General features: G+C 46.0%; 1 protein-coding gene across 1 annotated transcript in view; it reads right to left on the bottom strand.

Moving 5' to 3' along the window:
- Positions 1–5,255, bottom strand: part of CHST3 (carbohydrate sulfotransferase 3) — a 45,933-nt gene extending 40,678 nt beyond the window's left edge. Inside the window, exon 1 of the mRNA XM_035138395.2 lies at positions 4,797–5,255. The gene's annotated coding sequence lies outside the window, so the exon portion shown is untranslated. The remainder of the gene's footprint in view (positions 1–4,796) is intronic.
- Positions 5,256–18,221: the final 12,966 nt, after the last annotated feature.

Genomic DNA, 18,221 nt, shown 5'->3' with positions numbered 1-18,221 from the left:
GTTACCTTTGAATTTCACTTGCGAATTAATACAGTGGTACCTCGACATACGAATGCCTCGACTTCCGAAGGTTTCGACTTCCGAAGTCGACAATCCCGGAAGTATTTTCGCCACGCGCACATTCTGCACCTGCGCAGAAGCGGTGTGCGCGGTCTCCGCATGCGCAGAAACGCAAAATCGCGCTTCACGCATAATCGCACATGCACAGAACGGGCGCTTCAACAACCAAATACTTCGACTTACGAAGAGCACCGCGGAACGGATCGCCTTTGTAAGTCGAGGCGCCACTGTATATACATGGAACAGGCATCTAGATTATTTTCTTTCTTTTTTTACTGGAGAATACTTGTTATTACTAGTATCGCTTCTAAATGGTAGAACATTTCACTGTTATATTCACAATAATCCTGTAAAGCAGGAGAAGCTCAGACACAAGGCTTTCCTCAAATCTTTCCAATGTAGGACACGCATACACCGAAATCCAGTAACCTATGCAATGAGTCATGGCGGCTCCTTTAAATATTTCTATGTACACCACTGCTATCCCTCAGAAATAAATAAATGACAAATTAAAACCACATAGTCAAGAAAAGCCTGGTGTAGCCTGTTGTTGAGGCCACAGCCTGCCAGCTAAGGAATGAATCAATAAACAGGCAGTTAAACAGATGAGAACATGAGATTTATTTATTTTTTTGAAAGAGAAGCAGAGGAGATGTGTAGGACCGGGTATCAGTGTAAAATCAGAATGGCATTTGTCATGACTCTAAAGGCAGGATATAGTTACAAATTCTCTCAGTCTTCCTCCCTCAGGACAGAAGCCGATCACTAATGGCATGTCCTCCTGGAGGCTTCTGGGTAGTGTGAGAAGCAGCACCTCCAAAATAAGAAGTGTGGTTTTGCACACTCACATTACTCCTCCTTGTGTACAGATTGCCTTGCAACTAGCTCATAACACCCTGAATCCAAAGAATGGAAAGGTAGGCATTTGTGTGGACTGAGCAAAGACTACCAGTATTATGAGTTTTGTAGCAATCAGGTATGCCTTTAAAAACTGACGTCCTCCTTGAGATCAGGGTGAAAATATATGAACTGAGACCACAGTGCGAATGTAGGTGTATGATTGGAGCACTTTCCTTTGAAGCGTTAATATCATAATTGGAAGAAAATTAGTACATGAGCTGGCAACGTGAATTGCAGTCTTTCTCTAATGTGACAAGAAAAGAGTCCATAACTCGCTCAATCTACAAATCTACATACGTTCCTTTGTGAAGAAGCAGGGTCGGGAAGAGCTGTTAACTGCATGTGCTGCTATCATCTTCCTTCCTTTAATTCCATGTGCTGTGTCCTCTTCCTTCATTTCTTGTGGAAAGCTAAAACCTCTTTAAAGAGGAGCTAACCATCTGGCAATTGTTTTGGACAAATATTTTCCCTGAACATCGCTCATCCAAACTTCTCACCTTGCCCTCTACTCCTTCAGTGCCACAGCCTTTTGCATTTTGAAAATTGGTTAGGCACAGGCAAATCCCACCACTGCACCTTGCAAATTTCTAATGCTAATTTCTATTCGAAGGGCAAATATTAAATCACCACGGAGCTTGATCAATCATAGCTATGTAGCAACTCCATAAGAACATTTCAGAGCACCTCACCCCATTCTTTTTGCTCTCAAATGATGGCATTAAGTGCAGAGGTGACCAGCTTCCCTTGAGAAAATGCATTGGGCTTTTTTTTGGTTTTTTGTTTTAAGTGGCCCTCAATCCTGGGAAGTGGATTCTCATGCATACAAGAAAAGTATGTGCAAAAAATGTGGGCCAAGGCAGTGAGGAGGAAACTGGACTGAAATGACAAGAAATGCAACAAGAGGAGCTAGTACAGGCACACCCTAACCATCCTTTGTTCCCACCAGCTTTCAAAGCGTGAGCCTTCCTTTTCACTCCAATGAATGTCTTCCCTTATTTAGTCAATTAAAGATCATTGTTACAGGAGACCCTCATCTGGCAAAAGCTTATCATATGCTGTAGTCCTCTAGTCCAAACAAAGGCTTTATCGTGCCTTTGTGCCTGTCATTTCCTACCACCAGTATTGCTTCTATTGAAATCTGCTGGCAATTTACATTATGTATGCGGTTTTGGTTTTAATGAAGCGCTTCTTTTTCAGACAAAGCATCTGAAAAGCTTGTCTGTAGAAAACGCATATTGTATTCCGAAGTTGGAAAATAAAGAACTTCAACCTTACAGTTTGGAAGGCCCATAGGGACTGCTAACACTGCTACCAAATGTATGATTGCTTACAAAGATGAACTATAGAATTTGCTTGGATTTCTCACCTTCAGCTAAATCTCACTTATCCCTTATCTCTCAGCAGCATCATATGGTAAAACCCACTGAGTGTGATATATTTTATATAGCTGCTTCTGGCGAACCAGAGCAGCACACAGAAATGCCATATACCTTCCCGCTGTAGCGGTACCTATTTATCTACGTGCACTTTGACGGCTAGGTTGGCAGGAGCTGGCACCGAGCAACGGGAGCTCACCCCGTCGCGGGGATTCGAACCACCGACCTTCTGATCAGCAAGCCCTAGGCTCTGTGGTTTAACCCACAGCGCCACCCGCGTCCCCTAGAATAAAAGTGGGGTGCAAATATAACAAATACATAAGCACTATTTTTCTTTGGATGTTGTCTTCTATGTCTTTTGCAGAAGAACTTCTGTCTAGTGGCTATGACTATCAGTAAAAGTTGTGTGTGCAGAATTCAGCTTCCTAAAAAAATTAACCAGGAAAAAAGTAAGTTTCTGTACTTTGGCACCTATGAAGTTATACTTGAAAATGTGTGGCCAATACCCAGAGAAACTGCAGAAACCAAAGGATTGCACAACAAAACTTCCAGTGGTCAGGAATGAGGCTGCTACTCTCCTATCCTTCTGCCAAACATATTGGATTATGTCTTAAATGCAGGAGGTCTGTGGGGTCGGGTATCACTTCAGAGTAAAAAAGGGCAACAAAAGGTCTTGTTCTTGGAAATTCTGGCAACGGAGACCATCTTACTCTTATGATATGATTCTGGTAATCTCTGCATTTACTTCCCATTCACTTTTCAGATCAGTGCATCAGATACCCACAAGACAGATGGCATTCATGTACCACAATAACTCCCCTGCGGTCCATACAGCAGCTTAGGTACCTTGAGAGTTTAGTGGGCAGAACGATGAACAAGTCCCTGCGCACTTTTACCTCTGAGAACTTGGTTAGCTCGCTGCCCAGAAATAAAATGCATGTTGAGACTGTCCCACCCCACCCCATGACTGCACCACTTCAGAAAACAGGTGTGGGGCTGTCATGTTTAAATGCTCCTCCATGTCAATAACTTTATACAAACAGAAAGCTATGATTTGAGGAAGGTGATTGTATGCCAACTTTCTCTCTTTAACATGATTGTCCTTAACGCTCAGGAAAATTCTGCTGCAGGGAAATACATCTCCAGTATTATTTAGTGGTAATGTAATGGAAGAACTGTACCACATGCCTCCGGTATTATGTAGTGATGTCACGGAAGGACTATACCACAATACCTTTTCTGAATGTTTGCACTGATTGCCGATGGTTTCAGTTCCCCATCTGTAAAGCAGGCATCATAGTCATTTTGTTACAGGGAATATAATGCAAGAGAGGACCACTTCACATGTGATGAATTCTCTGGACGATAGCTACTTCCATGCAGAAATGGTGTGAACTCCAATACATATCTGTTTTGCCAGATGTACACATGGTGATATGAAACTGTGTACATTTATCATACATTATAAGCTCCATATGAGTTATTGCTACACAGAACTAGCCTTTGTTTAGAAAATGTTTGATACCATCCCTATTGACCGCCCTGAGACCTGTGGGTATAGGGTGGTATACAAATTTAATTAATGATGGTGATGATGATGATGGAATGGGAGCACCCTGGCAAAGCTGACATTCCTTTCAATGGGGCTGATGCAGAATAAACGCCTGGTGAACTGCGCCCTTCGTTTTGTCTGATGAGGCCTTGAGAAACATACTTTTGTTCCGACCAGCAACTAATCTCTGAAACACAGTGTACAAGTTGCTTGTCTGAAAACTCCCATTCAGCACCACAACCTTCTGGTTAGGAAGAGCTCTGTACAATTCAAAAGCCCACATCTTGCATCTTATGCCAGTATGTGACAAAAAAAAAAACCCTAACAACTTCAGGTAAAGTCTCCCTTCTTCTGTGTTTCAAGCACTTCAGCAATACAACAGACTATGTCAAAAATAATATCTACAGGCGCAATCCAAAAGTTAAGCCCTTCCAAGTCCTATTCAGCGCCAGAGATTTAAAACACAGGCGTATTTCTATCACCAATGCAACTTTAAAGGTGCTTTGCTCTCTAAGCATGGAGCCCTATAATAAAATAAATCCAACTTAGGAACCATAGGAAAACAAAAGCCTGCTGCTACTTTCTCTTCCGACAAAACTTCGCCAGCCGCTTGGGAATTTGGGGTCTCCCTCTCTCTGTCTCTAAAGGAAGGAAAGCCCCTTGTCCTGCTTTCCGAGCATCAGGATGCGCCACCAGGCTTGGCTCCTTCCTCCCTTCCCTCCCGACACATCCGAGAAGCTAGAAACCCACCAGCGCACAGCACAAAAGGACTCGTCCGCCACCGAGAAACAAAAGAGCGTGAAAAGCGGCAGAAAGAAGACAAGGGCGCAGCCGGCCGGGGAAGCCCCGCGTGGCAGCGCGCGGGAGGCGCGGCTGGGGCGCGAGATCTCTCGCCTCCTCCTCCTTACCCGTACGCGGGATCCTCGCAGCCTCTTTCCGAGGAAGGGCCGGCTCCGGGGAGCCTTTGTCCCGAAAGGGACTTCGAGGCAGCCGGCGGCAGCAACCTGGGGACCATCCACTCCGGCTCGCCGTCTTTTGCGGAGGAAAGCCGCTTGCAAGGTTCCCCCTCTGAGGCGCCGGGTGCGCGAGGTCAGGCGGGAGGGCGCGCCCTGGAGACGAGGAAAGGAGTCCCCCCTCCTCCTCCTCCTTCTCCACCTCTCTTCCCCTCAGAAGACGCGCGTTCCTTTCCTTGGCCGGGGTTCCTGGATCTCTTCCCCAGCGGCCCGGCCGCGACCTGCGCTTCAGGGGGAGCCAGCGGCGAGGCCGGGGAGAAGCGCTGCCTCCGGCGAGGGAGAGTTGCAAAGTGTTCGCAAAGTCGCTGCATCCCCTCCCGCCGGCTCCGGCTGCTCCCGCCCTCGCTCCCTCAGCTTTTGCAGGCGGAGGAGGAGACAGGCAGCGGGAGAGAGGGAGACAGAAAGAGCCCAGCTCCACCCCGCCGCCGCCGCCGCCCCCTCTCCACTTCACTCCTTCTTGCGCGCGCTCTCCCTTCCCACCCTCCCTCTCCAGGGAGTAGCCGGCTAACAAGGACCCTTCTGTTGGCTTTGTCCAAGACCCTCGCCGGCAAAATATGCGGCTACGTTGCTGGGGCGCTTGCCTGCTGCTGGCAGGAGCGAGGAGTCGCGCTGGTTGGGCTGCACGAGGGGTGCTTTGGGGTTGTTGGGTTTTTGTGCGGAGCTGGAAAGAAAAGGCGCCACTTTCATCATGCCCGTGAGTTGTGGGTGTGTATCTGTGGGCCGCGGCCGCGGCCGCCCAAAAGTGCACCTCCAGGCGTAGGGTGGCGGGGAATGATTGACAGCAGACCTTGCCGGGAAGGGTGTGATTCAGGGAAAGTAGCTCGGCAGACTTGTAGTAGTGTCAGGGTTCGGCCCTTCACTTGCAAGCCTCTGGTGCAGGGATGGACGCCGCCTGGAGAACAACAAGCCCTTTAATGATACCGCCAGGAGTCCACAGGTTGAGTGGTTCAGTTTGGAGCTGGAGCTGGAAGCATGCACTAGTGCTCAGATGCGGGAAATGCTTGCAAGAAAACGATGTGTGTGTGCTATGAGGAAGTTTAACAGGATGCATCCCCCTACTCAGGAGTCACCAACATGGGGCCCACCAGCCACATAGGTACCTGCAAATGCCTTCCCTGGGACCCCAGAATCCCTACCCCACCCATGTTGAAATTCGGCTTAGAAGAACCACTACAATATAATAGATAGTGGTGTGTTCTTGGATGCAGTGTGTGTGTATAGATATGTCCACAGTCCCCAAAAGCTTGGCACCCCCTGCCCTACACGCTCATTCCACCGCGGTTATTTCTGGCTACATCTTGCCTTACATTTTCTGGAAGTGACTAAAGCAGCTTTCTTGCGGTAATTCTGCAAGGCAAGGAGCCTAACTTTGCCCATATGCATTACGTCCTATACTTACCCAGTGTTCCTTCCTCTACTAAGTCCAATCTTCCATTGGCTTTGCCTTCATGCATTAAGAAAACTGATCCACCTTCCACTGCTGCCTTGGCAAAGGCTTCCCTGATCATCTTTCACCTTCTTCACCGTCTTCACCCTAGGGACCAAGCATCCATTTACAGATGCATGAGGGCTTGTGTGTACACAGCAGGACTTTCAATTTGTTTTCCTTTTAAAAAGCAAAAATATCTCTTTGAATGTCCTCTGCTTGCAAAAGCAGCAATTTATGTGGCAAAGGAAGATGGGGCTTCTGTTGGGAGGGAGCCGCCCTACATGTATATATAGACCTAGTAGTTGGGAGGGGTAGTATATTTAGTGTGGGACACATCGTGTTCCTGCTGGGGGTAGTTTGTCCACCTTTGCTCCCCATCCTGAGCTCAGCTCTCACCTGTGTCTCCTAGAAGCAATCAGCATGCAGCAGTGGCCACACACCAGGAATGGCTTTGAATGGCTGGTCAAACCAGGTGAGCGTAGCTAATGGGTCTCAAACCCTTGTTGAGTTAGGGACTTCTCCTGCATGTTAAGACAGATTCTGGTGGAATCTGATGGTGCTTGTCAACCTGGGAAGGTAGCCCATCTCAAAGAAGGAAAACTCTGATCCTAAGCCTCCACTGCCTTGTTTAAGAACAGGTACCCGAGTTTGCTTGTTTTCCTCTGCCCTCCCCATCCCTTGTTCCTTTTTTAAGATTGTAAACCTGGTGGGTCTTTAGGACACTCTGTGAGCTTTTTGTTGTTGTTGTTGAAACAGTGGGAAATGCTTTAAATTTAATGATTTACTGGTATAAATACTATGTGCTAAACAGTTGCAGATCTTTGTGACTACTACTCACACATAAGTGTGTCTATACCAATGCATCCCTAGACAAATGTGTCTGGACTGCATGATATCCCCAGTTGCAGATTTTTTGCACTATCCTTTAAGCACCAAAATGGCTCTATCTGAAAATGGTATCCCCAAAGTAATCAGGCTCTAGTAGATGAGCCATGCCTTTGAACTACTCAGTCTTTCCATATTTTCCAATCATCTCTTTGGCAGCTTTTTTGTCATCCATCCCTCAAGCCTCACCCTTTGCCACAAGCTTGAAACAGTGGTTTGTTTGTTTTTTAACAGCATAGCACAGGCTCATATATAAGAATAATAGTAATCCCCCGCAGGTTTAGCAAGAGGTCAACAAATTCAATTTCTCGCCCTAGCATCAATTTTAAATTGGTTCCTGGCTCGCAACTACAGGAGCCTGCCAGACTGATGGAACCATAGGTGTAATGTGACTTCTGAGGTTGCTGCACCTCTGTGGGGGATTTTCTTCTTCGAGTTCTTGAGAAAATGGAGTTGGTTGTTGCATGCTACTACATTCACACAATGCCCTCTGTGCAACATGAATTTAAAAGCATGCAAATGAGTTATGGCTGTCATGTCACACAAAAGATGAATTGTGTACATTTTGAGTAAGTTGCGGGTTTGCAGGTGATGTGCAGGACCCCAAATGTTATTGTTTACTGTTGGTGCAATGGTTTGGGGCCTTGTTCCTTGGAATTGTTTTATATTGCTGTATCGTGTCAAATAGTTGTTTATTTCCTTGACATCTGCATGGCGGTAACATGTTTGTGTCATAGGCCAGTGGTTCCCAACAGGTGGTCCGGGGACCCCCAGGGGTCCGCGAGCTATGCCAGAGGGGTCCGCAAGATGCTATTAGAATAAAAAATATATTAAATATATTTCGTATGATAACAGATTTTTTGTTTTGGCCGCTTCCTGCATGAGCAGAGTCTAGCGCAAAACTAGAATTAGATAGAGGCAGTAGTTCTGCTGTATGCCGTTAGGTGGCGCTTTACAAACACTACTGTTTTGCAAAGAGGCAGCGCGCGCATTCTACTAACGCTTACCTCCCCAAGATGCTTTGCGCGTGTTGGCTTCATTTGTGCGCTACTGTGCAGGTACCCTGTCTTCTCCATTCCCCTCCCTCCTCCCTGGCGCGCGCTGCCTCTTTGCAAAACAGTAGTGTTTGTAAACAAAGCAAGCATTTTCTTCCATGTGTTTCATGAAAAACAAATATAGGAATCGGCTCAACATGCGGTCAGATTTCAGAGTGAACGTTTCAGGTTTGGAACCTAATATTTCAGAAATAATGGACTCAAAGGACAGATTTAACTCATCTCATTAAGAACTGAAAATTAAAACTAACTGTATACTGATGGAGTACTCTGTTGTAACTGTAAAAAACGTATAAATATAAAATATAAAAAGACTCTTAATTTGGCTCTCACTTTTTAATTTTAGGATTAGGAATTAATGGGGGTCCTTGTCACAATAGCGGCTCGATGAGGGGTCCTCGAGAAAATTTTGTTGGGAACCCCTGTCATAGGCAAAAGGTGATTTGTTCAAGCTGATTTTGCTCGCTCATTAAGTTAAGAAGTAGCATAAAGAGGGGTGATGAAATCTCCTGAGCTAAGAAGATTGTGTCATCTTCTGATCACTGGTTCCTTTTACTTAGGTGTAGTTCTCACATTGAAAATCTTGAGCAAACTCTGATTTTAAAGCATAAGCCTTCATTGTAGAAATGCTTTTGCTTATACTTCTGGCAGCTCTGGGCTCAGGCCACATGAGATTAAGTTATGAGCCAATGGCTCCTTTCCTTGTCATGCAAAAAAAGGTCTGCAAATACTGGGAGCTGGAACTGGAAACATGTCAAGCCCTTGAAAAGGGGAGTTGTTGGGCTTCCAAATGGAGGATACAGAACTCACATCTAGCTTTGGAAAGACATGAAAAAATTTCCCCCTAAGGCTGTGGCGTTTTTATGCATAGAAAACAATATTCCACATCATGTTTGGAGGTTTTATGGCTCCCCCTGAGCTTCATATTATTAGATTCAGGGCAGAATCATACTGGCAGATGCAACTGGATTTCCAGTTGGAGAGTGGCATTTTGTTTTTCTAAATCACCCCAACAAATATGATTATATCCTTAAGGTACTTAATATTTGCTGGCATAATCTGGTGTTTCTAAAACAGCCAGAGTGAAATGGTGTGAACTAATTACGATGGCTTTTGATTACCACTTAGCTCATGAATGGTTTTCCACCACCGTCGTCAAAAGTAGCATACCGAAGCAAATGGACACAGATTATGCATGCAGATCATAAGCTGCATGACCAAAAAAGCATGCTGGTGATGCGGGTACTGGGACAGTCGTTTAGTCCAGCTGCTGGTTTATCTGCCCCACAACCCCTAAATCCTACTCTGTGGTAGCTGCTTGCGTTTGAACCGAACTTTCTGTGCTGCACAATCAAGAGGACACTTACAAGGGACATTTTCATATCTCTATGCTTTTTTAAAAAAACAACAACAACATTTCCACGTTGACAATGGTTCACCATATATCTAATGCAAGATGTTCAAAAGTGTTGAGCAAGGTGGGGAATGCAAGCAGCCTTCTGCTCGGGCACCAGGCCTCTTCTGCCTCCTTGCTGCCTCTGCAGCCCTTTGTGCCCCTCCCCAAGCAACTTCTGATGGGCAGAGGGACAGAATGGCATAAGGCAGGGAAAAGGGATTGCAGCTGGAGAGGGACTGTCAGAAATCAGAGGTATCCCACCTGCACATGTGAAGGTGCCTTCTACTCTTACAAAGGGCTCTCTGGATCCTGAGGTTAGCAGGCTCACCTGTTTTGTACTGGAGAAGGCATCTTTAGCTCCTTTCCCCTGCATTCCTTTGCTGTTTTTCTTGTCCTCTCCCCCCACCCCTTTGCACTGTGTTCTCTTTGTGGGATTTGTCAAATGCGTTGCATTGGTTGCTTTAAAGGACGCAATTTTTATTGGAAAGCTCAATTTTGTTTTAAAACAATGCTAAATTTTATATGCGCATCCAGGGAATGAAATGGGCATATAATCCATAATGCATGTACACCGAAGTTGCGCCACGTTTTTTTTTGCTGGGTTTGTGCTCAGTTTAAATTTGTTTTGTGTGACGTGACAGAGGTGCTAGGAAATGGGTTCATTTAAATAGGTAATGAATAATAATGAATACCATTTCCCCCCTCTGGGAGTGGTGGTAAACCTACATTTGTCCCTTTCTGTTCAAAAAAATGTCCGAAAAGCATTTTAACCTGCAAGGGAAATAGATGTGCTGAACAAAGAAGCTGCCTTACACTGAGTCTCAACATTGCTCTGTCTCAGGGATGGGAAACCTGCAGCCCTCCAAAAGTTTTTGGGTTCCAATTCCCATGAGCCCCATCAAATGTGACCAATAGTCAGGGGTCAGGGGACATGTAGTCCTTCAAAACCTGGCTTCTACAGCTTCCTCTTCAGTGCTCTTTCTAGACCAGTCTTGTATGCTCTTAAGTGACAGTGGCTCTCTAGGAGTTCAGGGGGGTGGGGAGCCCTTATACGTGCAATGCATATGTTCTACCTCTCAGCAATGTGCCATTCCCAAAGAGCACAAGCAAACTGTGCTCCTCAAGAATGATAGTATCAGGGACTGAACTGAGGAGGAATGGTGGGAACCCCCCCCCCTTCCTGCACCTTTCCAATAAGAGGACAGTATAGATTTAGAACAGTGGTTTGCAGAAGGTCACACTTCAGAGGCTGCAGAGGGGAGAAGCTGGGGAATATTTGGAGAGCATCAGGAAGAAGCACCAGGAGAGAGGCAGCTGACAGACTCAGTGTCTCTGGATAGCATTCCTCACCCCCGCCTACCAGGACCAGACGTGCATTGAGAGTAGTAGAACAGAAAGCTCAGAGGCAGAAAGCACAGATCAGCAGGGGTGATGTAGAATAGGAGAGACTGAGGGGTGGGACTTTACTCAGAGCAACACCATTATCTAAGAATATTGAATAAACTAATTGGTAAGAACTCTTCTTTTTTTTATCTACTTCTTTGCTGCCACCATGGGAGGGATAGGATTCCCTGCAGCCTGACAGATAGCAAAATTGAAACATGCGAAACTGTCCTTTTTGGCTTCCCAAAACAGTGAGTTCATGTCAGGGGTGAAATCTGAACCAGGGCCTTCTTCCTTCACAGCTTCCTATTTTAGCTGCTAGGCTGCACTACTCCTCTCTGCATAAAAATGTACAGTACATGGACCTCAGTGCTGTTCGTCAGCAAGCTACTTCCCAGTCGCCATTTTGAAGAGTGAAAAAGAAGAAACATTTGCCAACTTCTGCTTTTAACTACAGATTGCTGTGACGACTCTCATTTTACATACCCATGAAGAAAAAAAGAGGACATGTCCTGAAACTGCTTTGGTCGCACTGGTCAAAGATCTCCGGCGAGCTAGGGACAAAGGAGAGAGCTGTTTCCTACTTCTGCTGGATCTCTCAGCAGCTTTTGATACCATCGACCATAACATCCTTCTGGACCATCTAGAGGGGATGGGAGCTGGGGGCACTGTTATACAGTGGTTCCGCTCCTTCCTCCTGGGCTGTGTTCAGAAAGTGGGGGGGGGGGTGAGTGTTCAGACCCCTGGGCTCTCACTTGTGGGGTGCCTCAGGGCTCTGTCCTCTCCCCCATGCTTTTCAACATCTACACGCAGCCACTGGGAGAGATCATCAGGGGGTTTGGGCTGGATGTTCATCAATATGCAGATGATACCCAGCTCTACCTCTCTTTCAAATCAGAACCAGTGAAGGCGGTGAAGGTCCTGTGTGAGTGTCTGGAGGCGGTTGAAGGATGGATGGCGGCTAACAGATTGAGGTTGAATCCTGACAAGACAGAAGTGCTGTTTTGGGGGGGACAGGAGGCAGGCAGGTGTGGAGGACTCCCTGGTCCTGAATGGGGAAACTGTGCCCCTGAAGGACCAGGTGTGCAGCCTGGGAGTCATTTTGGAAGCGCAGGTCAATTCTGTGTCCGGGGCAGCTGTTTACCAGCTCCATCTGGTATGCAGGCTGGGACCCCATCTGCCCGTGGACTGTCTCACCAGAGTGGTGCATGCTCTGGTTATCTCTCGCTTGGACTACTGCAATGCACTCTATGTGGGGCTACCTTTGAAGGTGACCTGGAAACTACAACTAATCCAGAATGTGGCAACTAACTGATGACTGGGAGCGGCCGCTGAGACCACATAACATTCGGTCTTGAAAGACCTACATTGGCTCCCAGTATGTTTCCGAGCACAATTCAAAGTGTTGGTGCTGACCTTTAAAGCCCTAAACGGCCTAGATCCAGTATACCTGAAGGAGCATCTCCACCCCCATCGTTCTACCCGGACAATGAGGTCCAGCGCTGAGGGCCTTCTGGTGGTTCCCTCACTGCGAGAAGCCAAGTTACAGGGAACCAGGCAGAGGGCCTTCTCGGTAGTGGCAGCCGCCCTGTGGAACGCCCTCCCACCAGATATCAAAGAGAACAACTACCAGACTTTTAGAAGACATCTGAAGGCAGCCCTGTTTAGGGAGGGTTTTAATGGGAAACCCAGCTAGATGGGTGGGGTATTATTATTATTATTATTATTATTATTATTATTATTATTATTATTATTATTATGTCCTGGGGAAAGAGGACATACAGCAACCCCACTTCCCCCCACACCACCAAGGATGCTCTGGCCACAATGGCTTTCCTGTTCATGATTTGCCAGATGAAGAGATGACAACGCCAGCGAGAATCCTGGTCTCAGTTCCCCATGCATATAGTTTTGCAGCAGAGAATGTATAATACACATGTGAAAATATAATGGTATTGTTGGTTGCTCACATTCTACTGGGACTCGTGTGTGATTTCTAGACACATTTAAAGCTTATCGTTTCCTGTGTTACGAGAAAATGTGTGCCCTACATGTTGCGGTTAAGCGAGATCCTTATAACAATATAATTAAAAGTCACGGCCATGTTGGGAGTGAATGCAGAGGCAAGACGTTTTGTAATTGATCGCATGTGTTATTTGAGAACGGCTTTACCTACGGGGAATATTCTCAACATGAAGAGCTGGAGCAATAAATATATGAAGGTTGCTGGAGAAGGACTAAGCCATTCTTGCTTTCCTTCAAGACTGCATGGTTCTTAGTGGTTTTCTCCCGATATAAAAAGGAAATTGAGAGACCAGCCCTTTGTCATGCAAAGAGGCATAAATACTTTGCAGGCATCTCCGTTTTCAATTGGTTTCACAGCACTTTTGTAAAATTCAGTACTTTCACACACAATAAGGACAGTTTCCTCCCTTTGAATGAATTGGAAGCACAGTTTCTTAACTCCCCTTCCCCATTTTATTATCAATCAGTGTTAGGGCCAACTCGAACAACCAGATCGTCCCATGAGGAATGTGGGTTGAATTTAGCTGCGCTAAGTTCAACATTCAGTCAAGCAATTATATGATTGCTTTGCCATGTGCCGGCTTGGAACTCTTCCCACACTTCCCGCATCATTGCTCTGCAACCCAGCTGCTGGCAGACAGCTTTAAAAGTGGTGCAGCAAATGCAGGTTGTGAGCGGCACACACAGCAAAGCAATCTCAGGAGCCAAATGCCAAGTCAACCTATGTTGCCAGCATGTCAGTCCTCCAGGTGTTGTTGGACTCCAACTCCCATCAGCCTTACCCAGCATGGCCAATGATCAGAGAAGATGGGAGGTGTGGTCCAACAATACCTAAATATAAGGAAAGATGGCATGATAATTGTGCACTGTGGACACCACAAGACCGTCTCATCATACGCACCCTGCAAATGAAAACAGGCATCTTTCCCGAGACTATTACAGTGGTACCTTGGTTCTCAACTCCCAAAACCGTTCGAAAACTAAATGCGCGGTTTCCGATTGGCTGCAGGAGCTTCCTGCACTCAATCGGAAGCTGCGTCGGACGTTTGGCTTCCCAAAAATATTCGCAAACCAGAACACATATTTCTCAGCTTGCGGCGTTCGGGAGCCGATTGGTTCGGGAGCCAAGCCGTTCGAGTAACAAGGTACCACTATATGGTTGCCGCTCACAGTGACAAAGGACACTCAAGTGTAGCAATACCTTTGCCTTCATAGAACAGTTAAAATCCAGCCCCTCAAGAAACAGGCAATGCTTTTTAAGAGAGTTGGCATGATCAAGATATCAGTGCCCATACTAATGTGTACACCTTGGTTTATTTTGTCCCACTCTTGCCTTTGGTCCAACAAGTGCTGCAAGGTTTTGATGCACCACAAAAGCCTCCTCATTCTATTTGACCAGAAATAATAGTAGCACAGGAAGGAGAAGGAGAAAGTATGTCAGGAGCTGGAGTCGGGCCTAGGTCAGCAATAAAACAATAAAGTGTCAGATGTCAGTAAACTCTTTATTCAAAGAAACAAAACAGCTCAGTCTTAGTGGTCGCAACAAACCTTCCCAGGGTAGGTCTTGCCCCCATGAAGCAGTTGCAAGGACCAAAGGTCCCCGCCTTCCCACTGCTCTCTATGGCTCCTTCTGCACTTCCTTCCCCAGCAACCTAAGGCTCCATCGCTTTCTCTCTCATTGCTCTGCCCTCTTCATTTATCTGTGTGTTCTAGGAGACCTGAGGTTGCAGCAGAAGGATGAGATTCCCTGGATTCTGCAGCAGCCTGCCATGTTTCTGTTTCTTGGCCCTCCTACTCTCCTGCCTCTGAGTCTGGACTGCCCTCTGCCACAGCCTCTTTCTGCTCACTAAACCCTGTTGCCTCTTCAGCTCCCGACACATCCTCCTCCCATTCTTCTCCCTTTTCTCCCTCTGACCACGCATCATTGTCCCACCACCAGTCCCCTGGCTCTGAGCCTTCTTCCCCTGGGGGTTCCCCAGCTGGTGCCTCCCAGCACTTCTCTGCACCCAGCCAGTCCATGACAAAGTATGTACAGCATGAGAAACGGGGGTCTTGTTCTATCGTAGTGGTATAGCTATACCATGCCACCTTCAACTCTGCAAAACACCAAAGCAACATCCATCTCTGGTCCTCGACACACAGGATCCAATCCAGCAAAACTTACTTGCTTTGACTTGTCATTCCAATCAATCATAACCCCAGCCACACTCCACTGCTTTCAATGAAGTTATGACTAGCTGGCAGGATTGCACCTTCAGCCTGTGTGTGTGTGTGTCCACACAGGCTATATTTCCAGCCATCGTACACATCCTTATCCTGGCAGCCATTGCCACTAGGTTCCAAAGCAATGCAGTCCAAGAATGACATCAGAAGAGAAGCAAGGGGAATAAGTTGCTAAAGCAACCAAAATGCCTTAGGCTTAGGGTAGGGAAAAAGACATCTGATTCCAATTATCTTGCAGCAGTTCTGAATATCTGCATTTTGGTCCAAACTGGTGATGTGTCAGCAACGTCACCTGATTTCGTGCCGACGGGTTTTTCAATTAACCCCACACAGTCACTAGGCAAGCATCTGGAAATATGTAAAAGAAACAGAATGAGTCAGCCAAAAATGAACAATTAAGCAGATGAGCGTGCATCCCTAAAAGCTCAGTTCCACTTTTCCTTAAAAGTTTTTTTTTTTTGTTATGCGGAAGGCTACCTTCATAAATCCATTTATCCCATGCAGATCAATGGCAAAGCCTACTCTGATGCCATTGCTATACCATGCATTTATTTGGGGGGAAGCATTCGGATATTTGCTTAACCTGGTTGTCTTTTTAAAGCCACCGGGGGGGGGGGGGGAATCCAGAATAGCCTACTTTACATTTCCACTTTACAACTTTCTTTTGTTTTGTTTAAGTAAAATAAAGAAACTGAAAGCAGCTTCATATGTAAATATTTTTATCTTTTGGAAGCAGAAAGCAAATAATAATAGAGAGTAGTGGGTGTGCAGACTGCATCTCACAGAAGATGCAGTAGGGTGAATGGATGGCACTTTGGGGTTCTGGCCTTGATTCAGCTTAAAAGAGAGAGTGAAAGCAAAGTGAGGTTAAGTCCGAGATCCCTCATGGTGCTTCTATGACTCCTGTGTTATTTCAAAAATGAATAGAAGCTACACCAAAAAAACAAAAAACAACTTGAAAGGGAATCCTGCTGGGCTTTTGAGTGGTGATTAATAGCCGTCCTCCAAGCGCTGGCCAGCTGTGTTGTTTGACAATACAGTTGCCTGATTTCATAGATGGATGGCTGATGGAATTGGATAATGAAAAGTGAAATGCTTAACTGCTGCTGCTATTATTACTGTTAGCATCTTGTTTGATCTTTAGTATGAGAGCCAGTGTGGTGTAGTGGTTAGGTTAGGAGCAGTGGACTCGTAATCTGGGGGACTGGGTTCGCTTCCCCGCTCCTCCACATGCAGCTGCTGGGTGACCTTGGGCTAGTCACACTTCTCTGAAGTCTCTCAGCCTCACTCACCTCAGAGTGTTTGTTGTGGGGGAGGAAGGGAAAGGAGTTTGTTAGCTGCTTTGAGATTCCTTAGGGTAGTGATAAAGCGGGATATCAAATCCAAACTCTTCTCTTTCTTCTAGGGTTTTAATATTATTTTTATACCGTATTGCAATATATAAGTGATATACAGTAGTGTATTTTTTTTCTGTTTCATCTGCAGAGGCTGCCCACTGAGGTTGGCCCAGAAGCTGCAGCTGGTGCAAAATGCAGCAGCTTGGCTGCTCACTGTGGTAAGCTATCTCTACCATGTTACACTACTGTTGAAAGAATTGTACTGAATTAGCTACTAAGCCAAGTTCTGGGAGCTGGTGCTGGTGAGAGCCTTATACAGCTCAGGGCAGGATGCCTAAAGATCATCTCAGCCCTTTTCTACCCAGCCAGTCACTGTGCTCCGCAAGAGAGGGCTACCTGCAGACACCATCAGGTGGTCCGTTCTATATGATGTAGGAACTGAGCCCTTAGCATGGCAGCACCTGTCTTTTGAGGCTCTGTCCACTGGTATATCAGACAGACACAGCCTCTGTTTCTCTTTGGCGCCTGTTGAAGGTGGCCTTTTTCAAACAAGTGCAGATATTTATCCTGGTCTACACTGGATTTTAACTTGTTTTTACATATGGAATTGCTTGTTGTGTTATTATTTGTTGACGTCTTTATTGTTATATCACTTTGAGATGTTTCATAGGGATCGGTTTCTACCTGGAATGAAGTAATAATCATAATAATGCTGTAAGCCACCAAGAGGGAGATGGTGTACTTTTTTTTGTTGTGGTTGGCTTCCACCTGCCTCGGGAGACAATAGAGGAATGCGCCTATTGGGGTTGAAGTCAAACAGTTGGAGAGTTACAGCGCCTGCTGTGGCTGTAGAGACCAATATAGGAGAGAGATGTTTTATTATTGCAGCTGGGGCAGATGAAGGTGTCCGGTTTTGTTGCTGCAGATGCACCATTTCTTCTCTCTACACTCCTCCCAGCGGTCATTCCTTTTCCCGTGGTCACTGCTGTGGATACAATACCTGACTGTCTTTCTTTAGGCACTGCGGTCATCCGCTAGGGATTCCTACACGGCAGGGTTGATGTTGCCAGCCTTCAAGTCACTTTTGCAGACATCTTTGTAAACACAGAGTTGGTTTGCCAATGGGCCTGCTGCTTGAAGCCAGCTCCTCCTAGTGCACTTCCTTGGTGTACTCTGGACGACGGCCTATTAATTCATTAAATAAATGAATAAGAGATGTGCATTGCCTACAGCACCACCATTAACAAAGCAGCCTTTAATGAGAACCAGAATGTCCTTTTTATAATATAATATAATTAAAACAAAACAAAACAAACCTATACTTAAGTTGCAAAGAATGAACTGAGAAATTTATTGGCTGGTATCCAAAGAGCTACTTTAGAAGCACTCAAGGCATTGGGCATCCTCAGTAGAATTCACACACACCCTTTGAATTATGCTACATCACAAACTGCTTATGAAACTCCCCTCCATTTCAAAGTTTACCTTGTGGCTTGGGGAGCTGTTGCTTGAGAAACACGTCCAAATTTCCCTTGGGTAGCTTGTTGTGCAGTTCTTTGGAGCCAGGCCATTTCAGACAATTGGGAA

Source organism: Zootoca vivipara, chromosome 5 (assembly GCF_963506605.1).
Source record: "Zootoca vivipara chromosome 5, rZooViv1.1, whole genome shotgun sequence".
Lineage (NCBI taxonomy): Eukaryota > Metazoa > Chordata > Lepidosauria > Squamata > Lacertidae > Zootoca > Zootoca vivipara.
This window is presented reverse-complemented; position numbering and strand designations above follow the sequence as displayed.